Source organism: Podarcis gaigeae (genome assembly GCF_964106915.1).
Source record: "Podarcis gaigeae genome assembly, chromosome: 5".
Taxonomy (NCBI): Eukaryota; Metazoa; Chordata; class Lepidosauria; order Squamata; family Lacertidae; genus Podarcis; species Podarcis gaigeae.
In genome coordinates, this window is record NC_139681.1 from 76,867,925 (window position 1) to 76,891,211 (window position 23,287).

Here is a 23,287-nt window from a genome sequence, read left to right on the forward strand (position 1 = left end):
ATAAAGTCTCTCTTTTTCAAGCTGTTAGAGTGCCATGACCTTCAATCTATATCATTTCTGTGCCCTGGAGGCCATGACCTACAGTACAGATGAAGTCAGAAGTGAACTTTTATTTAAAACATATTCCACACAGGCAGCATTATATTATGCAGTTTTTCTGGTTTACTTTGTCAGGGGTGTGGAACAATAACTGGCATTTTATGCGTATGTTAAGAGATAAAATATCTATATATAACATCTCTCTCTCTCTCTCTCTCTCTCTCTCTCTCACACACACACACACACACACACACACACACACACAGTCCACAGCTGCAGATTTGGACATATTTAAGGCATTTTTTGAAATACAGAGACTTGTTCACATGCTATTTTAAACAGTTTCAATAACCCATGGCAACAACCACCCAAATATTTGCGCTTTCAAGTAGGTATAGTTAATTACTGCCCATGTCTTGTTGCACATGTACTCCACTGATCCTTAGGAACTGGACTTTCCAAAGATTCAGTTTAAGTTGGAACATTATTTCCTGTATCCTGTTTTGTTCACTTAGAACAGCCTTGCCCAACTTGGTGCTGTCTAAGTACTTTTGAACTACAAGTACCATCAGCTCCAGCCTTCCTTGTGAGTCAACCCAATCTCACGCAGGCACAGAGGACCTTGCCTTGCCACTGTCCCACCTGGAAATGCACCCTGGCAATCATTTGCTTGGAAAAGTGGCCACATCAAGATCTTCTTGCATACATAAAGCTTGCACACCAGCAGGAAAACGTGTGTGGCCATGTGTCTTCCAGGTAAAATTGCCAGCATTTGCCGGCAAGAAATGAAATTTTAAAAATATAGCAACGAAAGCATTCTTCCATCAGTTCGTGTGTCTTTTTTTATAGCTCCTTTGCAGTTGGGTCTGGAAGCTGCAGTTCAACTGCAAACAGCATATCAGACCTCTGCACAAAGATCTGTACTGGCTGTCATTTTCCCATCAGGCCAAGTCGAAGGTTTCTTGTTGGCACTTAAATCCCTTAACACATTGGAGCCAGTTGATGTGCAGGGTCACTTTGCCCAATATGGGCCAATCTGACCGTTTCAACACGCGGAGCTTGCACTCTTGCAAACACCCGATGACGTTCGCTCCACATCTGTGAGACATCAAGCTTTCCGTGTGCTTTGGAACTCCCTGTCTATTAACATTAGGGAGGCACCCTTGTGGTACTGTTCCAGGAGCCTAAAAATCGTTTCGTTTTAGCAGGCCCATAAACATGTAAACCAGTGATGCATGCTCTGTTTTTAAACACAGCTGATTTTATTTGTGCGTCAATAATTGTTTTATATTGCTCCACATATGCCATGGAACTGCTCCCCTCCCTCTGTGCACCCCACTAAATCTGTTCTGGGTTTCCCCCCAACCCTCCACAGCATATACAGGGAGGGCACAGGGTGTGCACAAAGGGAGGAGAGGGAATTTCTGTAGCCAAAGCATAAATCTTTGGGCTAACGGAGCAGTAGCATTGGCTACCGCTGCCTGCAATTAAGTGGCTTGTGCAATCTTCTTAATACAGTAAGTATTACGACTGAAGGATGCACTGAGGCAATAATGGTGTTTCCCTGCCACAACTGGGTGTGAAAGTGCTTTGACATCGGACCAATAGTTGCCCAATTGCAAAATATTTAGTGCTTTAAGCACAAACCAGCAAAGAATCATCAGGGGTTTGCAAACTCTCATGATTCTACAATGAACTTTACAATTCTAGGATGATTCAAGAATTTCACCCAATCTTTTATATTCAGTAGTCTTATTCTCTGGAATCAGCATGGCAACTGTCTATACTGTACACCACATCTAAAAAAGAACATTAAAAACTTTATTTAAATGAGAAAGCTTCAGATTTCCCAGATTTCCTCCTTCTTCCCCAGTATCACCTTAAAGGCGACTTGTGTTTGTTTGCGTCCAGGGCAGCTGCTCCTGATGCTGCCACTCAAATTACACCACACCACCTTGCATTGCACTGAAAGAATGTTTGCTGAAACCAGTAAATCTGCCCTCAGTTCAAATGCTAGCTAGAGATGTGCAAACTCCCAAAAACTAAATGGATAAAGAGAGTTTCTTCACATTTCCGACAACAAGCAGTTTGAAGCAGGAGAACGCAACATCTTTGTTAGAAGAGTCTTTTCCATGTGCAGACTTATCCTATCTGTATTTTCCAGAAGGAATCCCACCAAGTGCAGGGAGGCTGTCAGCAGTCAAAGTCAGGAGCAGGTCAGCAATAAAACACCCAGTGTCAGTGAAGTGAACTCTTTATTCAAAGAAACCCTAGTGATCACAGCAACTCTTCCCAGTAGGTCTTGCCCCCATGAGACAGTTTCAAGGACTAAGGTCCCTGTCTTCCACTGCTCTCCTTCCCTGGCAGCCTAATGTGCTGTATCTTATCTCCCTTTGCTTCACCTTCTTCATTTCTGTGTGTGTTCCGGGAGACCAGGGGAGAGGACAGCTGGTCGCAGCAGGAGCGAGAAATTTCCTGGCTTCTTCAGCAGCCTGCCTCCTGGCCTGCCTCCTCTCCTGCCTCTGCGTCTGGACAGCCCTCTGCCACAGCCTCTTCCTGCTCACTAAATCCTGTTGCCTCTTCAGCTTCTGACAGCTCCTCCTGCCAGTCTTCTCCCTCTTCTCCTTCTCATTATGGTCCCACCACCAATTCCCTGGCTCTGAGCCTTCTTCCCCTGGGGGTTCCCCAATTGGTACCCCACCACCACCACTCCTCTGCATCCAGCCAGTTCATGACAGGGACTTGCCTCCAAAGGAGGGCATTCGTGGGTTGTATATAAAATGAAGGCATCCTAGAAGTTCAAGGACTTCTGCTTGCACAATGGGTGTCCCTCTCTGTCTTCTCTCCCTGCGTGCTCACCCCCAAAATATTTTCTCGGTTTAACCCAAACTTTCTGGAGCAGATGGGGCGGGCAGCGTGAGGAGAGGAGAGGGAGGGGAAACACTGCTGTGTGAATGAGACCGTTTCATTGGATACAACCTTTGTGAGGGTGTAGATTGTGTGTGTGTGCATGAGACTATTTGAGACCAAAATGTATAACATTACTCATATTGAGAGCACCTGTGGAGAAGCACATCGATACACAGCTGTGCAAAACCAAGCACACAACTGATTTGAGACTGCCTAGTCTGAAACACCAATAAGACTTTGGCAAAGACACATGTCTTTGCACCACAGTAAGGAAACACTTTGTGTGCATTGATGTTTATTCAACAACACACAAATACACACAAAGCATCCAGAGCTACAGAATGGCATTTCAATTCCTGAGCAAATCCGACAAACCTTAAAAAGGTGGCTTCAAATTTTAGATTCAGTGGCAGAAACCAACTGGTTAAACAATTTGCAATGCCATTACTTAGAGCCAACAACAACATCTGATGGATGTCCCTGGGTATTCTCACTAAAGGGTGGGCAGTAGGTAGGTCTGGATCTGCTGGCATATCTCCAGGTGGTTTGCAGTAGATCAGCAAGGCTTTCCTCACTTTGAACAATGGTGGCAGCTAAATAACCCTCCTTGCCAAAATTAAGAAAGCTCAGGGGAATAACCAGGAGAGTGTTTTTGTGTGTGGAGGAACTGTGAACTCATGGCACTCAAAAAGTCTAATTCCTGGACTTACAATCCTTTTATTCTAAGGTAAGCCTTTTCTACCAGGTGCTAGCTGTGAAACAAAGTAGACCTCACAAGCCTGAAGTTTCCCCGACTCCTGCTCTAGATAGGTGCAACTTAGAATATGGCTTGTTAGCTCAATGGATCTTCAACGTCATTCCTTCAGGTAGGACCTCCCTGACCTTCTGTCCCTTAGCCTTGCCTTACCTGTCTCACCTGCTCTACACTCAAAGCACATGACACTTCCTGCCTCTAGCTCTGTGAGGGGCTTTCCCACAGCTCCTGTTTTCCATTAGCCCTTGCTTTCCTCAGTTCTTTGTTTCCTCTGTTTGTCTTTATATCGGCCCTCTGCCTGCTTTACTTCTCTTTTTTTTTTTTAATAAAATTTTTATTAGGGGTTTTTACAGAATAGAGTACAAAGACAATAAATAACCTTGCTTTTATCTCAACAGAGTTTCATAACTTCTTTGGACTTCCTCACATCTCCCGCTGCCATTTTCATCATCATAAATTTTTTCCATGCAATTTATCATCTAGTTTGCAAATTTTATAACCGCTTATTTAAATATAGTCCTCTGCAAATTTATTTCTCTTAATCTCACTTTACATCCCATTCCAATCCGATTTTGTGGTGGCCAATTATTTATGATCAAACATCCTACTTAACTTTCCACCAAATCACAATATTTTTGTAAATAAGTCTTAAATTTCCTCCAATCTTCTTCAACCCTCTCTTCTCCCAGGTCTCGAATTCTGCCAGTCATCTCAGCCAGTTGCATATAGTCCATCAGCTGCATCTGCCATTCTTCCAGCGTGGGTAGATCTTGAGTTTTCCACTTCTTAGCGATAAGTATCCTTGCTGCTGCTGTTGCGTACAAAAAGAATGTTCGATCCTTCTTTGGCACCATCTGGCCGACAATGCCCAAGAGGAAGGCCTCTGGTTTCTTAAGGAAGGTATACTTAAATACCTTTTTCAGCTCATTATATATCATTTCCCAGAAGACCTTCACCCTGGGACAGGTCCACCAGAGGTGAAAGAATGTTCCTTCATTTTCCTTACATTTCCAACATTTATTGTCTGGCACATGGCATATTTTGGCAAGTTTAACTGGGGTCATGTACCACCTATATATCATTTTCATTACATTTTCCTTCAGAGCATTACATGCCGTGAAGTTCATCCCCGTGGTCCACAACCTTTCCCAATCCTCAAACATAATATTATGCCCAATATCCTGTGCCCACTTTATACCTGCTTTACTTCTCTATTCCCACTGGGCCAGTGCTAGTCAAGACTATTGTTGGTTTTGCCCAGCACTTTAGCCCTCCCTGTTTCCTCAACCCTCAGCCCTCATCCGCGTCAACATCTCTGCCTGCTTCCAATTCTTGTCAGTAGCTTACAGCCATTCTTTCCCAGAAACTCTGGGTGGCATTCAATTAAGTTTTACTCAAGAGTAGATCCATTAAAATTCACAGGCACACCTAAGTTAGGTCCATTAATTTCAGTGGGTCTGCTCTGAGTAAAATTTAGTTACATACCATCCATCTCCAGCCAAACAGACCTTTCCCCTTCCCTCACAGAACCTGCATTGTCTGTCAACATTCCGTCCATACGGCTGTCCCTTCAGAATATTCATGGGCAAACCATACTATCGACACAGCTTAGCCAATTGTAGAGCAGAAAACTTGTTCCAAGGCAGGCAAAACAGGCCTCCCTTCTTAGCTGTGGCCAAGCCAAGATCAGCCACATTTCAAAGACAGAACTGCATCAGGAACCACAAGTATATTTCATTTTCACCCATTTGATGCTAGTTCTTATTGCCTTTGTGCAATACATTTTAAAGCGGAACAAAACCGGAGAACTGCACCGAGGATAAATATTTGCATTTTAAGTTGTTCTATTGATGTGTTTTAATATCCAAGTTGTGTTTTAATTGTTGTAACCTGCTCTGAGGCCTTAGTGCATAGGTAGGCAAACTAAGGCCCGGGGGCCGGATCTGGCTGAATCACCTTCTAAATCCGGCCCACGGACAGTCCGGGAATCAGCATGTTTTTACATGAGTAAAATGTGTCCTTTTATTTAAAATGCATCTCTGGGTTATTTGTGGGGTCTGCCTGGTGCTTTTACATGAGTAGAATGTGTCCTTTTGTTTAATATGCATCTCTGGGTTATTTGTGGGGCATAAGCATTCATTCCCCCCAAAAAAAATATAGTCTGGGCCCCCACAAGGTCTGAGGGACAATGGACCAGTTTGCTGACCCCTGCCTTAGGTGAGAAGGGCAACTAATAAATTTTAATAATAACAAGTGTTCAGAAAACACATGAAGAAAAAGGAGGCCACTGCCTCACTGCATATTATGATTAGGCTACTTTCATTCCCTCATTGTTTGGTACTTTTAGAAATATTACTGTCAGTAACAGCCATTGTCACTTGGGGTGCTTTACAGCATCCTGTTTTTCCTAGGAAAATGAACCAGACATCTGTGTTTCGCGGAGATAAAGAGAGAGAAGCCCGATAACAATATTGTTATAATAGCAGCCATCCTGATACAAAGAGGAAATGTATATGAGACAACATCCTCAGTGGGCAAGACATCCACTTAAATTGGCCGCTTTTGCCTTTGCTAGAACTGCCCATATATATGCAGAACACACTGATCTGCGTGCATGTTATTCAAAAGGATAAAAATGGCAACCTTGTAGGCATTCCGTGCATTTTTATTTTAAACCACGTATTCTTTTTGCGGTGCCTTCGCTACAGAAGCTTCCACCGAGTTTGTTCCATCAATACAGCAGAGGCCAAACTTGTACAAGAACACTGGCTAAGAAAGGAGCAGGGAACTCGCAAGAGATCACCTGCACCCTTTGGAAAACCAGCCACTGTGGTGTGTGGTGGTTGGGCAGCTATTATACGTTAAGTGCGCTCATATGTTGTTATTGTTGTTTAGTCGTTTAGTTGTGTCTGACTCTTCGTGACCCCATGTACCAGAGCACGCCAGGCACTCCCGTCTTCCACAGTCTCCCGCAGTTTGGTCAAAATCATGTTGGTAGCTTCGAGAACACTGTCCAACCATCTTGTCTTCTGTCGTCCCGTTCTCCTTGTCCCCTTCTCCTTCTCTTCAGGGTCGTTTCCAGGGAGTCTTCTCTTCTCATGAGGTGGCCAAAGTATTGGAGCCTCAGCTTCAGGATCTGTCCTACCACTCAGGGCTGATTTCCTTAAGAATGGATAGGTTTGATCTTCGTGCAGTCCGTGGGACTCTCAAGAGTCTCCTCCAGCACCATAATTCAAAAGCATCAATTCTTCGGCGATCAGCCTTCTTTATGGTCCACCTCTCACTTCCATACATCACTACTGGGAAAACCATAGCTTTAACTATATGGACCTTTGTTGGCAAGGTGATGTCTCTGTTTTTTAAGATGCTGTCTAGGTTTGTCATTGCTTTTCTCCCAAGAAGCAGGTGTATTTTAATTTCATGACTGCTGCTACCATCTGCAGTGATCATGGAGCCCAAGAAAGTAAAATCTCTCACTGCCTCCATTTCTTCCCCATCTATTTGCCAGGAGGTGATGGGACCAGTGGCCATGATCTTAGTTTTTTGATGCTGAGCTTCTCCTCTTTCACCCTCATTAAGAGGTTCTTTAATTCATCCTCTCTGCCATCAATGTTGTGTCATCTGCATATCTGAGGTTGTTGATATTTCTTCTGGCAATCTTAATTCCAGCTTGGGATTCATCCAGTCCAGCCTTTCGCATGATGAATTCTGCATATACCGGTAAGTTAAATAAGGAGGGAGACAATATACAGCCTTGTCGTACTCCTTTCCCAATTTTGAACCAATCAGTTGTTCCATATCCAGTTCTAACTATAGCTTCTTGTCCCACATAGAGTTTTCTCAGGAGACAGATGAGGTGATCAGGCACTCCCATTTCTTTAAGAACTTGCCATAGTTTGCTGTGGTGGACACAGTCAAAGGCTTTTGCGTAGTCAATGAAGCAGTAGTAGATGTTTTTCTGGAACTCTCTAGCTTTCTCACTCATATGTTAGATATGCACAAATCCTTGGGTTCTATCCAATGGTGTCCCCTCCACAGTGAGAAGACTTTTGGATGTAGCAGAGGCTTCCATTTGGGAAAGAAAAGGAGACAATTTTCATCAATTCCCCCTTTCCCCACCCAAACCACCCTCCATGCTGTTTTCAAAAGGTCCTCCAACCCCTTTCAGCATAATTGGAGGAGGGGGAGGAGGGGCAGAGAGAGTCAGACAAAATTCTCTCCCCATTTCACTGACAGAAGCTTCCACTAGAGATCACAGCACTTTCCATCAGCTGAGGAGCACCACCAGATTCTGCTTAAGAGAAGTGTGCCTCATTATCTTGCACTGGAAACATTGCTGTAGGACTGCTTCTGGCAACCCTGTTATCATTGCATGGAGTAATGTTTTCCACTGAAACTGCTTTTGGAATGTTCTTCACTGTTTCAGAATGTTTTGCTTTGTTTTAGGGGAGAAGGGCAGAGAATAAATTCAACAAACCAATTCAACAAATAAATAATCATTATGAAGCACAGAAGTGCATAAAAATGCTTTTTAAAATTACGAGTGGCCATGTGTCCTGCTTTACAGAGGACAGTCCTCTGTGTGAAGGACTGCCTAATGTTTAAACATATGCATAAAAGAAAGAGGCAAAGGCCTTGCCTATCGAGCACAGTAGACAGAGCAGCACGTTGCCTACTAATACACAGTATTCCACATCATGGTGGTGAGATGCATCATCTTTCTAATTAAATCCTACTAATGTTTCGCCTGCACATTTTAGATTTAGCACACACACGTTTTATGCAAATCTGTGCCCTCTTTTGTTCTCTTGCTTGGCAATGCAAAAGCGGCTACCCTATTGAAAATCCATTGTTTTTTGAATTCCACATGTTAACTATTAAGGTATTATATGGCTGACGTCTCTCCTCCCTCCTTGCCTCCATTATTTGAAATGAGACTCTTGGTCTCTGAACGCACTCCAGCTTGAAATGCACAGCAAAACTGTTGGAGAAACGTCTTGTTTGCTGTACACAGCGCAGCTTCGCCTATCAAACACTTAATCTAGACTTCATGTTATGACTCAAGCGTTCCCTCTCGTATTCCCTGCACGTTGCCGACACAAGATTTGCAGAACACTTTGGTAATGGTTATGAAATGGGGCAAGGGGAAAGCTTTCCAACAAGTTTCAGTTCAAACGTACTTTAGGGTTTTATAATTATGTGGACAATTTATCTTGAGATCAGTCGAATCCGTCACTCAAGGGGATTTGCTATCACAACAGCAACCTGGTCTTTGTTCATTGGGGTTCCGTGTGAAATCAGAAGAATTTTTAAGATCTCCTCTCCTTCCCCGACCACACGACACACACACACACACAGCATCCAAATTTGCAGGGGCACTCACAGATTATAATGCGCTAAGAGCTAGTGGCCTGCCATTAAACTCTCCACATTCCTGGACTTCTGTTTCAACATGCTGTTGGCACGAATCCAGCACCTCTCTTCACCATTCCTCCACAGTGCTATGATGATTACAGGGAACCTGGCAAACAGAAACCTTATACATAATGCAGCATCTCGTTTACATGCACATTTTAACCAGTCGATCCCCAGTTCCCAGGAAGAGCACTGCAGGACTCAATAGGCTACCATACGCATCTTGTGGCTTCCATCTGGCAACCGATGCATGCTTTGGTTACAGATAGTACATGGGTAAAGGTAAAGGGACCCCTGACCATTAGGTCCAGTCATGACCGACTTTGGGGTTGCGGCGCTCATCTCGCTTTATTGGCCAAGGGAGCTGGCGTACAGCTTCCGTGTCATGTGGTCAGCATGACTAAGCCACTTCTGGCGAACCAGAGCAGTGCACGGAAACGCCGTTTACCTTCCCACCGGAGTGGTACCTATTTATCTACTTGCACTTGACGTGCTTTTGAACTGCTAGGTTGGCAGGAACAGGGACTGAACAATGGGAGCTCACCCCGTCGTGGGGATTCGAACTGCCAACCTTCTGATCGGCAAGTCCTAGGCTAGATGAGTCTAAAAACCCCAGGGCAAAAAAATTCACAGCCCTCTTGCAACAATGGTGGCTCAAATACCAGAAGTAATGTATTTAGTGTTAACTCTGGAAGTGTGCACTCGATTCTGACCAAACTAAGCCTCCTGGTGTATATTTTGCTCAAGGAGGCTTAATTTATTCAGAATTGAGTATACACTTCCAGTGTTAACACTAAACACATTACGTCTGATAAATGAGCCACTATAGTCACTAGAGGGCCATGAAAATTTGTGTCCCGGACTATTTAGACTTGTCTACCCATGCACTATCTGAAACCCATGCGGCATATTGGTTGCCAAATGTGAAATATATTGGCATTATTTTCAGCTCTCCTGCCTTATCAACAAGGTCCACTTCTATGATATCTCAGGACTCAGCCATACCTCGGCTTCATGTGGACTGCAAATCTCTTGTGCCTTCTTTAATTTCCCCTCGTCCTGAATAGGAGAGCTATTAAGTCATTATTTACACACTGGGAATCTTTCTTCCCAATACATTTTCAGCACGCGGGAAGGAAACACAACTGCTGCTTTGCTAAGCAAGTGTTGCAGGTCAGCGTCACACATGTTCCGTGAGGCAAGCTTTAAAGTTATTCAATTCAGGTGCCTTAAATAGATCTCTTGACCTTCAGGTCTTCTTTTCTAAGGCCTTGTTACTTGAGTTGCAGGAGCAACTGCTGAGCATCCATTCCCCCACAGTTAAAGCCAATTGTTCCCTAGTTTGTTGCAGCATATTTAAAGGGGCTAGGCTGAGATACCTTGCAAATAATTTCTCACAAAGAGCAGAATCTTCTAGGAAAGGTAAAGTTTTACTACAACCAGTTTTAGACTGGTTGCCTACATATACCTTCACCCTTAAATACACATCTTGATTTTTTTTCTGACCCAACATTTTCACAGATCTTTATACAGGGTGAGTCTTTTAAAAGAGGCCCATGGAACATGTGGACTCTGTATGCACAGGGCCTCGTTTAAAGGACTCTCCCCGTATATGGGAATTCCTCTTAAGAATGTGCCCAAGTCTTCCAAACTTAACAAGCGGTCCTCATTCACACTCATGATTTACACCAGCCTCCTCCAGCTGGTGCCCTCCAGATGTTTTGGACTTGAACTCTCATCCGGCTCAACCCACCCTTTTGCAATTACGTTTCTGAAGAAGACTGGCTTGTCTAAAAAGAGGATAACAGCCAAGAGAATACGGGTAGGATGGAATGTGGCACACACATGCATTTAAAAAGATAAATTAAAAAGAATAAGACTGTGCGCAGAGGACTATAAAACTTCATCCTGTTTTTTAAAACAACACAATCCTTTTATAATTAATATTAATCCTCCTTTGTACCAGGAAATCCTCCAGCAGAGCTTTTAGCAGTACTTTCATAAGATTGTAGGTATGATAAATGAAAGTTTAAAGCCTACGCAAGTAATTTGTCAGGCAGTATATTTTATTGCATGCTTTTGCTATTTTCCAGTGCCTTTTTGAACCACCAACAACTGGGGGAATTAAACCACTGAGCTAACAAAGGCCCCCTACTGACATTTTTTTTTTTTAATCAGCTCTGCACATTTGTTCTGGCATATTTGCCTGTAGTGTTATCATAATGCCGTTGCAGTGCTAATGCAGTATTTTTCACTGTGACGTTGGGCTGGCAACACAGTTAAGACTTGCTCTCTGTAAGTGCTTATTTACTTGGTGGAGCCAATCTAAGAAATGGCCCAAAAACATTCTCAGTTTAACTTGTTTTGAAAGGTAAGTCGTCTTGCTAATGAATAAGTGAGAAGCCAGTAAAGGTTTCAGAAACTCTCTTTATCACGTGATGCTTTAAACTTATCACATATCCTGACAGCATATTTAAATTTAAGGCAAGGAACAATAAAGAACAACTCCTCAGGGTATAAGATGGCAGTTATCTTGCTGTACACAATATTCCTACTGATTCAGATGCAACAGACTCTCTTGTTGGGGTGACGTCAATGCTCCTTGAGCTTACAATTCTCTGAGAAGGCCTTGACGGAAAAAAATCAGAATGGCTTTCAAACCAAGACTCTCAGACTTAACTCTAAACATTCTGAAGATATTTTTTTTTAAGCTGCTCACAAGTACTGAGGAATACATACAGTGGCTTGCAAGGGGGGAAATTAATGAAAAGTGCTAAGCAATGATAAGTAATAGAAACTCACAGCTTTAAAGACGATTGCTTAGAAAGGTTTGTGGATGTTGGGTGGGGCTTAAATTGGATCTGCTTGCAGACCTTTTTTGGGGGGGGGGGGAAATATTAGCAAGAGATTCTTTCTGAATCTTCACCCTGAAAACATCGGGAATCACAAATACAATCTTCTGCTTTTGTTAGGGATAATGTTTCATTTTTTTCCAACTGAACATTCCAGTAGATTTATTGTGTAGCAAACATTACCAAAACTAAACAAGAGGCAGTAAAAACTGTTAAAAGCTTATCTCTGTTTGGCAGCCATTGTTTTTAAGACAGAAACTGCATTATAACATACAGGTTTTTCAAGGTTGGCAAAGCTACAAGATTCTGTCAGGGATCTATTCCCCTCCCCTGCTTTTTTTAAAAAAGCATTTTAATATTACTTTTAACAGCAACAAGAGACACAACAAGAATGCATATTGAGAAGTGTTCTGCTGTAGTAAAAGATCTGCATTTGGCACAGTTGACATTTTGTATGTTATTTCAAAGCCTATCATTCACATGAGCATAAAGCAGTGTCTTAACGAGTATGCATATGGTTAAAACATAGCTGTCAACTTTTCCCTCTTCTTGCGAGGAATCCTATTCGGAATAAGGGAAGTTCCCTTAAAAAAGGGAAACGTTGACAGCTATGGGTTAAAAGGTTTACATTAGAGTCCAATACATGTCTGTTCAGAAGTAAGTCCATCTGTTAGTCCTGGAAGACCTGCTCCCTGCCTTGTATATCTTTTTCCACCTGGCCTGGGAAGGCGGGGCCCTGACTGACTCCAACTACAAAAGCTGAGACTACAAAAGTTGAACAAAATCTTGGACTGGGGTATTGATTAGTGGGGGTTTGTTGGGGGGGGGAGTTGTTGATGTTATTTTTTTGTATCATGAATTATGTGGAAATTGTTCTATTTTGTTGTATACTTGCTGATGTTTTGTTTATGACTACTTTTCTAATATAGTTGTAAGCCACCTTGAGCATGGTTTTAACTTGGGAAAGGTGGCATACAAATAAAATGATTGATTGATTGAAGTCCCATTGTGTAAACTAATAAGGATAGCAGCATAAAACCACAACTCTGCGTCAAGACAAGCCTGATCCTGTACAACAGTGGTGGGGGAACCTTGAGGTTTGATGGCCTTTTACAAATTGTCCTAACACAAAGGATTTGTAAAATGTATATTTACTGGGATTTCCTTTTGCAGAGCCTTGGCTCTCGCATTACTTACGCAAAACTTCTAATGGAAGACAGAGCTGGCCTCACCAGCAATAAATGAACTTACAACATTGCATAGCTGGTGCTGAATGGTTTGAACTGTGAACCGTTGTCTGAGAATATTGTTAAAGGTCAACATTTCCAAGCCAAGAGGACCAGAAATCTAGTGTGGGAGTTTCTGTACAAAAGATCTTATTCTTCACAGTGCTAATTGTTTCTGAGGTTCCACTTACCCTGTTGCCTCCTTATTGAAAGCAAGTACGATTTAGCCCAGTGGAGTCAATTTCAGAGTAAAACACACTTAGGATACCTCCTTTGGGTGAATCATGCAAACTCTTTAACACTTGCAGGAGCCAGCAATTTCCAGCATGTGAAAGATCTGGGCTACAGCAGCTGCGGCTAATTTGAAGCCCTCTTAGCCTTTCTGCAGACCCTCACATCCTCTTTACCCACTAACTCAAACATGGCTGGAGATAGAGGCCATCTTGCAATAGTGCAGCCATGATGCAACATCACTGTCCCAACTCTAACCAAACAGAAGGGCTTGTGGGAAATTATAATTAATTTTCTGGTGTCAATACTTTGGCCAAAAAGCAAAAGCAGTACAGTCATACACTGGTTCACAAACGCCTTGGTGACTCAAATGTTTTGGCTCCTGAACGCCGCAAACCCTGAAGTGTTCTGGTTTGTGAATGCTTTTTGGAAGCCGAATGTCCGATGCAGCTTCCGCTGCTTCTGACTGAGTGCAGGAAGGTCCTGCAGCCAATCGGAAGCCGTGCCTTGGTTTTTGAACATTTTTGGAAGTTGAACATACTTCCAGAACGGATTCTGTTCGAGAACCAAGGAACAACTGTACAGTACTAGAGAAGTTTATCCAGAGATTAAAGTCTCGAGTTCAATATGGGATCAACTTCCTGGAACTCTGATAATCTCTCTCTCTTTCTCTCCACTAAGCAACACACAGCATATTATACACAGTCTTAACTCTTCAGAGGCCTCAGGTTGCCATTGCATGCAGATTTGTTTTTCTTAAATAAGACTGGGTAGTTGCTTCCTTTACCAATTCCAGTTGTACAAGTTCATGCTCTAATATAGGTCTGTTAAAACTAGAGTATCAAAACTCCTTCATCCGAGGGCACAGGTATTTGCTGATCCACTGGGGGTAAAGAATGAACGCAACCACAAATCGCTTTGAATCAGAAACAAGAGATGACTTGGGAGCGAGGCACATTAGTTGACCACAAGGTTACAGTTCTATTATTCTCTCTGTAGAACTCCAGGCTATGCCTCCTCTTCAGCTCTGCTCCCCTTTGAGAGCTTTGCCTGGCTGAAACGTGTCTTCAAACTGAGATAACACACTTTGCTTGCCAGGATGGAGAGATGTGCATGAGTCTGGGTGCCTAGACATCTCTGAGTTTTGCATGGCTAGAATGTAGTCCATTGTGCAAAGGTAAGAGTATTGCTCTGCCTCACTTTGCCTCTGGGGCTCACCTACCCCTGGCATGCCACCCCAGGAAGGAAGCCCATGAGGTAATGCAGTCCTCTGACTCCTTTAAAAGCAGCCTCCCCAGTATGTAAAAGCAAAGTAAAGATGGAATCAGGATCTGATCTAGGCTCGAAGAATATAACAAGGAATTCTGTGAGAATTCCCCATAGCTGCTAGGCTGAAGGACTTTTCCCTCTTTTCCTTTCTTCAAAGATCCTTCCCTCCCTCTTTTTACTCTTTCTATTGCCATTCTTCATTCATTTCAGGATAAATATAATCGCTCCAGGGAATTATATTACTGGATATTCTATGAGAACGGCATAATATTTGATCAGTTTGGATGGAACATTAAAAAAAAAAAATAGTCATTATCTCTTTCTATAAAAACGAGGAGGGAGGGAATCAATGCCACAAGCCTGTACATTTAAATTCCGCCTGTATGACATTTCCTTCTACTTTAATTGCTTCCATACAGTTTATATCTGCTAGTCACGCTAGGCCTCAGAGTGCTCCATGCACCCTGCTACAAAGGCGCTCTTGTCCTATAATAACCTCGGCAATCAAAGTGAAGGAATTATGGGTAAGGCAGAACAGCCAGAGTTATTGAAATAAACAGGTTTCCAACTGCATTCAAAAGCACATTTCTGTCAGGAAGCAAGTCCGCCCTAACAGCTAGTTCTTCTGTCAGGATCTAGAGAGAAGTTAGAAGAAAACTGGGTAACAGCGTTAACTGCACACTGTCTAGTCTACATCCGCCTTTGGCAAACCTGGTTCCCCTCCTCATGTTTTGGACTACAACTCCCATCAGCCCCAGCTATGCTGGGCAAAACAAACAAAGACTTAATTAATTTTACTCCATGCCTTCCTAACTTCATTTCAACTGCTGTTACCACATCAGGCAGGTTGCTAAGAAAGCCTTCTGAAACTTTTTTTGAAAAACTGCCATGTTTCTTTAAGGAAATAGCAACAACAACAACACCTGAATTATCTAGTCAGCCCACTTACTTGTCTATTTCTCAAGTGAATAAAACTGATTCTGAAATTACCTGTTCCATGTTTCTCCTGAGGACCTAGTATTTTAATGGAACTGAGCATTGTTACACATATTCCTCACTCCGCCACCCTAGCTGCCTTTCATTTTACTCTAAAATTGTAATTACGTTTTAAACCTCACACTTGGCAGACCTCCTTCTTCATATACAAAACAGACATTGTTAAAACAGCCCGTTGGAAATCATCATAAATACGATCTATCGTTTCAGCTGCAGCAGCTCGAGAGAATCGGTTTACAACACACCAACTTAGAAGTGCCTGCTATGCTCTTTTCAGACACTCTCAAGCCAAGGCCCGAAATAGATACCCATCAGTCCAAGCAAGTCTCGAACGGGCCTTCTCAGAACTCCAGAAATTGTTTCTTCACTTCCAGCCTAGTTTCTGCTGGATTAGAATAGCCACCCTAATTAAAACTCTCCTACTTATCTGGGCTCATAGATAACCCTCCGCAGGGTGCCAAAAACTATATAATACTTCCCTACCCCATCAAAAACAAACAAACAAAAAACACCACCCCCAAAACTCTATGCCATTTCATTCACCATGTAGAATATGGTCACCAACTCGGATGGCTTAAAAAGAGGATTAGACAAGAAAAATGTATTCCTCTATGTAACAGCAGCAACCAGAATATTGATTGCAAGGAATTGGAAGGGGGAGAAAATCCCATCACTATTAGAATGGCAAAACAAACTGTGAGTTTGGAGAAATGGTAAAATTGATGGCAATTATTAGAGGCCACTCAAAACAAAGAATAATTAAAGAGAGGGATGGAGTGAAGGAATACATGAAAAAATATGGTTCCGGAATTGAAATACAAATAGATAATGTGTAAAACGTGCAGGGGTAAACAAGAAAATAACAACAGAATTAATTGGACAATTATTAAATTATAACAAGACGGAAAAAGTAAAAATGGAGACCACGCATGGGTGAAGGGAAGTGGGGGGTATAGGGGAATTTATAATATTATTTATAATATGAACTTTCCAATTGTGTTGTATTTATATACAGCAAAGGGAAGTTTAGAGTAATTAGGTATATTTCAATTTAGGTAAATTATGCAATAGGTTTATGTTAGAAAACGAATATGGATTTTGAATTTGATGCTTGTAATTCTCTTTGGTTTTGAAAGAAAGAAAGAAAGAAAAGAGGATTAGACAAATTCATAAAGCTATCAATGGCTACTATCCAGGATGACTTTTGTTCTACCTCCACTGTCAGATTGTACCATGCATCTGTATGTCATCTATTACTGAGAATCACAAATGGAGAGGGTGCTCTTTAACTCTAGTCTTGCTTGCGGGTTTCCCACAGGCATCTGAGAACAGGATGCTGGACTAACATGCCTTTTGTCTGCTGCAGCAGGGATCTTCATATGTACTTACTGTTCTGTTTTGCACAATTGATTTGACTGTTCTTCCACATAGGTACCCCTTGGCAGCAACTGAAAGTAACAAGAAGTCCCTAAGCCAACAAGTCTGTGCTTTGCTCCTCCCATTGTTGAGCCCAGAAACAAACCATGGAGTAGCTCAGTGAGGGGTTGCCGTTACATCTGACCCTGGGGCCATCGTTTGTTTCTCCCAAACAAACCACAACCAGGAAGCCAAGAACGAACCAAAGCATTTGTAGGGCACCGGTTGGAGAAAGCTAACCCAAACCTTCCCTCCCACACTCCTCGCTGGGTACCTTAATGCTGTGGCTGGGCTGTGTTCCAGAGCGGGTAACAGTTTAATTGAAAAAGGAGAGCTACTTTTAAAAATTAGCAGTGCACAATGAGCGGCCATTACTCAGGAGTCAGTTTGCGGTCATTAATAAGGCATTCTTGGTCCGCAGAAATTCTTTTGATCTCTTCCATCCATGTTGAGCAGTGCAATAAGAAGGCAATGTTTACACAGATAGAGAAATGCTAATCTTACAACCCAGCAATGGTCTCTTGTCACAAGGAATTCAATCTTCTTATGTTCAGGATATGTACATCCCCTATTTTCCATTAGGGTGGACATATTTCAAAAGGTACAAATCTGGACCCAAAAAGTTGTTGAGCTTTTGTAGGGCAATTGCCAGGTAGCTGCGCAGGACCGCCGAGCCCACACCAGACCCAGAGCCTGAACCGAGCTGCCCACGCCCCACCAAAATTATTATTTAACCCCAAATCCAGGACATTTGCTTTAAAATGTACAACCCCCCCCCCGATGGGTATGTAGGACCCCCAAAAGAGGACATGTCCAGGAATTCCTGGATATATGGCAACCCTGTTTTCCATACTGTCTTCCATACATTCCTACCCACGATCATGAATGCCACCATTCAATCTGTTGCCAGGCACAAAGCAGCTTAAGTTAATAATCACCCATAATCAATGATTACTTAAGTATAAGTGAAAAGTAAATACAAAACACAATTGCTTTACTATACGAAATCCTGATTATATCTGCCTCAACACGTTGCTGCATATACAGCTTTTTCCAAGGTTCGCACGTATGATTGGATGCTGGGAGCTGCCCTGCATTGTATTATCGCAACACGTCCAAGCGCTGGCAATTGGATTTAGCAAGAACCTCGAGAGAAATTAGAAGCATCTCATTTTATGGAGTCTTCATCAGGATCAGGTGAAGCCTACTTTGTAGTAGTAAAAATAACCATTTACCATTTTTTTGCGTCTGGCTGACACTCAAGGATCACTGAAATGTATGTGCTCTGAAGGCTTGAAGTATACGTTAAGGATAGACAATATACAGTACATCTGGAGACCCAAGGTTGAGAAACACTGTGTTAAACGGTATAACATTAAAGAGTAAAGTGTTTTGAAAACTGAAGTACGGTTCCAATATTTTTATTGTAAACACCAAATTAAATATGTATAAACCATTTCTATTAAAAATGTGATATTAACAACATGTCACTTATGTGTATTGTGGATTAATTCATGCTTATCAAAATAATGAATAAAAAGTGTTGCTGACCACCCTAACCCCACCCCAACCCCCAGTGATGGCCTGGCATTCTGTTTTGGCGCCCACAACCCAGGTCCCAGAAGCCATTTGGCTCCTAGCTTTTCTATCCCGGTTGCTAATAGTGCTTTGCTTAAAAAAATAAAAAATAAATCACATTTATCAAAAAATGGCCTCTTTAGGGCGACACTCAATAGCAAATGTGCAGTGCAACTCCAAGCATAGCTACACAGGATGCAATGGGGCTTACTTGTGAGTAAACATACAGAAACGCTGTACACTGTTTCAAAGACTTGCCTTGGGATTTGCAGTTAAAGCAAAGGAAATGAGTTGAGGTTGTTAAAAGTTGTGCGTTTGCTCACCCTCAGTATTACAACCGCTACCCCAAGTTAAAACATGCCTTTAGGAAACCGAGCTAAGCTGAATTAGTGCCTCATCTACTCTATTATTCTTGACCACTCCTGCTGAAGCTACATGTTTATACAAGCCCTGAATGCAACCAAGGCAATGTACTCCTGCTAGTTTGCAAGATATATCAAGATGACCTTTAAACGCCAGTGTAAGATGGGAAGAGTACGTACTCAGGACTACCAGAAAAGCAGCTTTTCAGGGAAAAAATACTTTTAAAGTACCAGAAAGTCAACTTTTCTTTAAGGTGCAATAACAAGAAGTTCAAGGACCTTGGAAGTAATTTTTTTAAAGGGGGACAAAGGCCTCTTTACAGTATGCAATCAGCTTTTCTTATTGGAGATTCTGGTTCCACACAATGCAAAAATGTGTGTGTGTCTGACAGTGGAATGGACTCCCTTTTGAGGTGGTGCACTCTTTGGAAGTCTTTAAACAGAGGTTGGATGGCCATCTGTTAGGAATGTTTAGATTGTGATTCCTGCATTGCAGAGGGCTGGCTAGATAATAGATCCCTTCCAACTCTACCATTCTGTAATTCCAAGTCTAGGCCTTGCTTCTCATAGAATCATAGAGTTGGAAGAGACCACAAGGGCCATCGAGTCCAACCCCCTGCCAAGCAGGAAACACCATCAGAGCACTCCTGACATATGATTGTCAAGCCTCTGCTTAAAGACCTCCAAAGAAGGAGATTCCACCACACTCCTTGGCAGCAAATTTCACTGTCGAACAGCTCTTACTGTCAGGAAGTTCTTCCTAATGTTTAGGTGGAATCTTCTTTCTTGTAGTTTGGATCCATTGCTCCGTGTCCGCTTCTCTGGAGCAGCAGAAAACAACCTTTCTCCCTCCTCTATGTGACATCCTTTTATATATTTGAACATGGCTATCATATCACCCCTTAACCTCCTCTTCTACAGGCCTTCTAAAGAACCCAGTACAGTGGTACCTCGGGTTACATACGCTTCAGGTTACATACGCTTCAGGTTACAGACTCTGCTAACCCAGAAATAGTGCTTCAGGTTAAGAACTTTGCTTCAGGATGAGAACACAAATCGTGCTCCGGCGGCGCGGCAGCAGCAGGAGGCCCCATTAGCTAAAGTGGTGCTTCAGGTTAAGAACAGTTTCAGGTTAAGTACGGACCTCTGGAACGAATTAAGTACTTAACCCGAGGTACCACTGTAGATCTGCAGTACAGACTGACTGAAGCCCTCTGCTACATGAGCTCTTGTATAGAGAGACTGGCAGAATTTAAGCAAACAGGCCGAGCCTCTGAACTGCAACCAAAGGCCATTTCCAGACTTTATACTGGCAAGCATTAGTGCAGTTCCGGCGGTCATACCAAGCTCTACATTCACAGGAGCAACACAGCAGCAGGCAAGCTACTCGGTCACAAAACTCAGCTGCCAACATTTCCAGAAGCATGGAAGCCGCTGTGGCAGAAATCCACAGGCCACGGACTCCTATGCCAAGCTGCCCTGCAGATTCAGACAGAGGGACAACTCCCAACCACAGGAGCAGCAATGTCTGGAAACTGCTTGAGGCAAACCGGGACATTTCGCTGCTTCACACCCTTCCTTGTCACAGGAAGTTAAAATTGGGGGGGGACGGACAAAACAAACTCCTACACGGACCCACAGAAAAAGATTTCAAAAGGGGAATAAAAATTTGCCTCCCCGCTTCTTGTAATATTATGTTCCTTCTTGCAACATTATGAATATATTTTTTGTCGGTTATTAAACACATGCATTGTTTAAATGTAAATATCTGTCCATCAATAAGTATCCCCTGGGCATCTTACAAACAAAAGAATATTAAAAGCACAGCGCATGATCATTAAACCAATATGCAGTCCTTGGAAATGGGGAAGGGCTTTCTTTGCACAGAGGCAGCAAAACAGTTTACAGATCAGATTAGGCTACTTTAAATTCACCTCGGGCTGTTGTGGCCTAACATACAATTAGAAGGCGGGGATGAAGAAAAAGGTATTCGACTGGTGCCCCAAAGACCAGAGAGAAATACTAGGTACCGCAGCGGAGCAAGCCGATTGGGCGCCTGGGGAGGCGTGTGTCCAGGGGCGGGGCCACCGGCCCTTGGGACCTCTGAGGAATCTGCCTGGCTCCTCCCACTAAGCCGCCCTACAGCTGAGGGAGAGGCAGTGGGCGGACAGTTTGGGACAACGCCGACCCTGCACGCGCCTGAGCCAGGAGAGATGTGTGGCTCGGTTGCGCTGCAGGCCCTGCGGTGAGTGCTGCCCAGCATTTTGTCACCCCCCTCAGTGGTGACACCCGGAGTGGATCCCCCCCCAACGCACCCCCCCTTCCTCCGCCCCTGACTAGGTGAGCCTCTCTGGGGTATTCCATTGTTGGGGGTGCCACTAGCCAGACTATGCAGAGCTAGATATATTAACAGCAAGGATTCGAAACCTGCGGGACCAGAGAATCTCAGAAGACTGGAGTAAATACACAAACTATTTGAAAAGTAATTGTAATGAACAGATTACGCTAGTAGGATTGCAAGAAGTTTTGTAAGGAGGATTATTTGAAATATTGCAAAAAAGACTATGAAGAAAATGATTAGTTAATGATAATTAAGAGTAATAGAAAAATTAGGAAATGCACAATATCACCAGAGGAGCTGACGGAAGTAAAAAATATTGTATAAGATAAGAAATTATGTTATATGAATGTTGGAATCATAGAATCATAGACCACAAGGGCCATCGAGTCCAACTCCCTGCCAAGCAGGAAAACGATTTGTTAAAAAAACTAATAAAAATATATATATATTTTTAAAAGGGGGGTATCACTAGCCAAACAGCCCTTGCTTTGGTAGCTACCTGGCTCACCAGGTGGTAAGGCAGGGCTTCCAAAATGGATCTTAAGGTCAGAACACACACAAGTGGCAGGAGATGATCTTCCAGGTCACTTGCTGGCTACCAAGTAGTTTCAGGCTTTATAGCTTAAAACCAGTACAGTGGTACCTTGATTCTCGAACTTAACCCATTCCGGGAGTCCATTTGACTCCCGAAAACGTTCGAAAACCAAGGCGTGGCTTCCAATTGGATGCAAGAGCTTCCTGCACTCAAGCGGAAGCAGCGTTGGACATTCGGCTTTTAAAAAAGTTTGCAAACTGGAACACAAACCGGGTTTGCAGCGTTCGGGAGCCAAGTTGTTCGAGTACCAAGGTACCTCAGTACTTCAAACCAAAACAGATTAAGCAAAACAATGTTAAAAGGAACTGTGTTCAATTTGCAACATTTATATGGGCCACAAAATCTGGGTAAGATGTCATTCTGAGGCTTTTCTAATGTATACATAACAAAATAAAAAAATTACTTCCAGTAGCACCTTAAAGACCAACTAAGTTAGTTCTTGGTATGAGCTTTCGTGTGCAAGCAAACTTCTTCAGATACACACAGATAATGTATACATGTTTCAGATAATGTATACATGTTTACTATAATTTGAGACTAACTATACAATGATGTTTTTGTTTTATTGACTGGCAAACATTCTGATGAAATGCACACATAGTAGTCAATTAAAATACAGAGGTGCACTATCAATTTCTTCTTTCACTGTACAAGGCTGTTTTCACACTCTTACGGACTAGAAACCTGCTTTAAAAAAATGAAAACTGAAATTCTCAGGAAGCAAAAATTCTGTGACCTTTGTAGAATGCTTTAAATATTGTTATAATACACTCTGACAGTGATTTCCTTCTACTGAAAACTTGTGTAAATATTTTGGGCTGGCACAAGAAAGCATCTGGATCAATTATGTCTTTAATAAAGTTGGGATGGGAAATTTTAATCCAGCCATTCCTAGTTCTTCCAGGTCTCCTTTCTTCAGGTGTGTTAACCACCCCTTTCCAAGTTTCCCATGTTCAAAAGGGGGCCAGAGGCAATACTGAGCTCCCAGCCCTCGAATGTAAAACAAGTTGCACCTTTTGGAGTTGCGCCAGGTAAGCCAAACCAAACGTAATGACAATCTTGTTTTCCTCCAGTTCTTGCCGGTCACTATTGTTTTACCAGTGACTGTTCAAGGTTTGTTAAATATCTAAACATCTCCAGCCAAGTACAGCCAATACCAATGGAGAATCGTTCCTGGTAAACACATGCAGCTTTGTTGTAAGTCTGTTTTCCACCCCCCACTTTTGAGACCCGGTGTTGCGTTACAGTTTAGGGTGGTCCTGGGGCTACTTAGGTTTCTTACAGTCATCGCCAAAAAATCTCC

At 42.7% G+C, this 23,287-nt stretch overlaps 1 protein-coding gene and 1 long non-coding RNA gene across 2 annotated transcripts in view; both read right to left on the bottom strand.

The window, feature by feature from the left end:
* Positions 1-23,287, bottom strand: part of WWTR1 (WW domain containing transcription regulator 1) — a 91,386-nt gene that overhangs the window by 59,100 nt on the left and 8,999 nt on the right. The gene's annotated exons all lie outside the window — the stretch shown is intronic.
* Positions 2,450-5,728, bottom strand: LOC310845189. Its single transcript, XR_014564559.1, has 2 exons — positions 4,902-5,728; positions 2,450-4,001 (listed from the first exon to the last, which is right to left on the bottom strand). It is a non-coding gene; the product is annotated as an uncharacterized lncRNA (long non-coding RNA).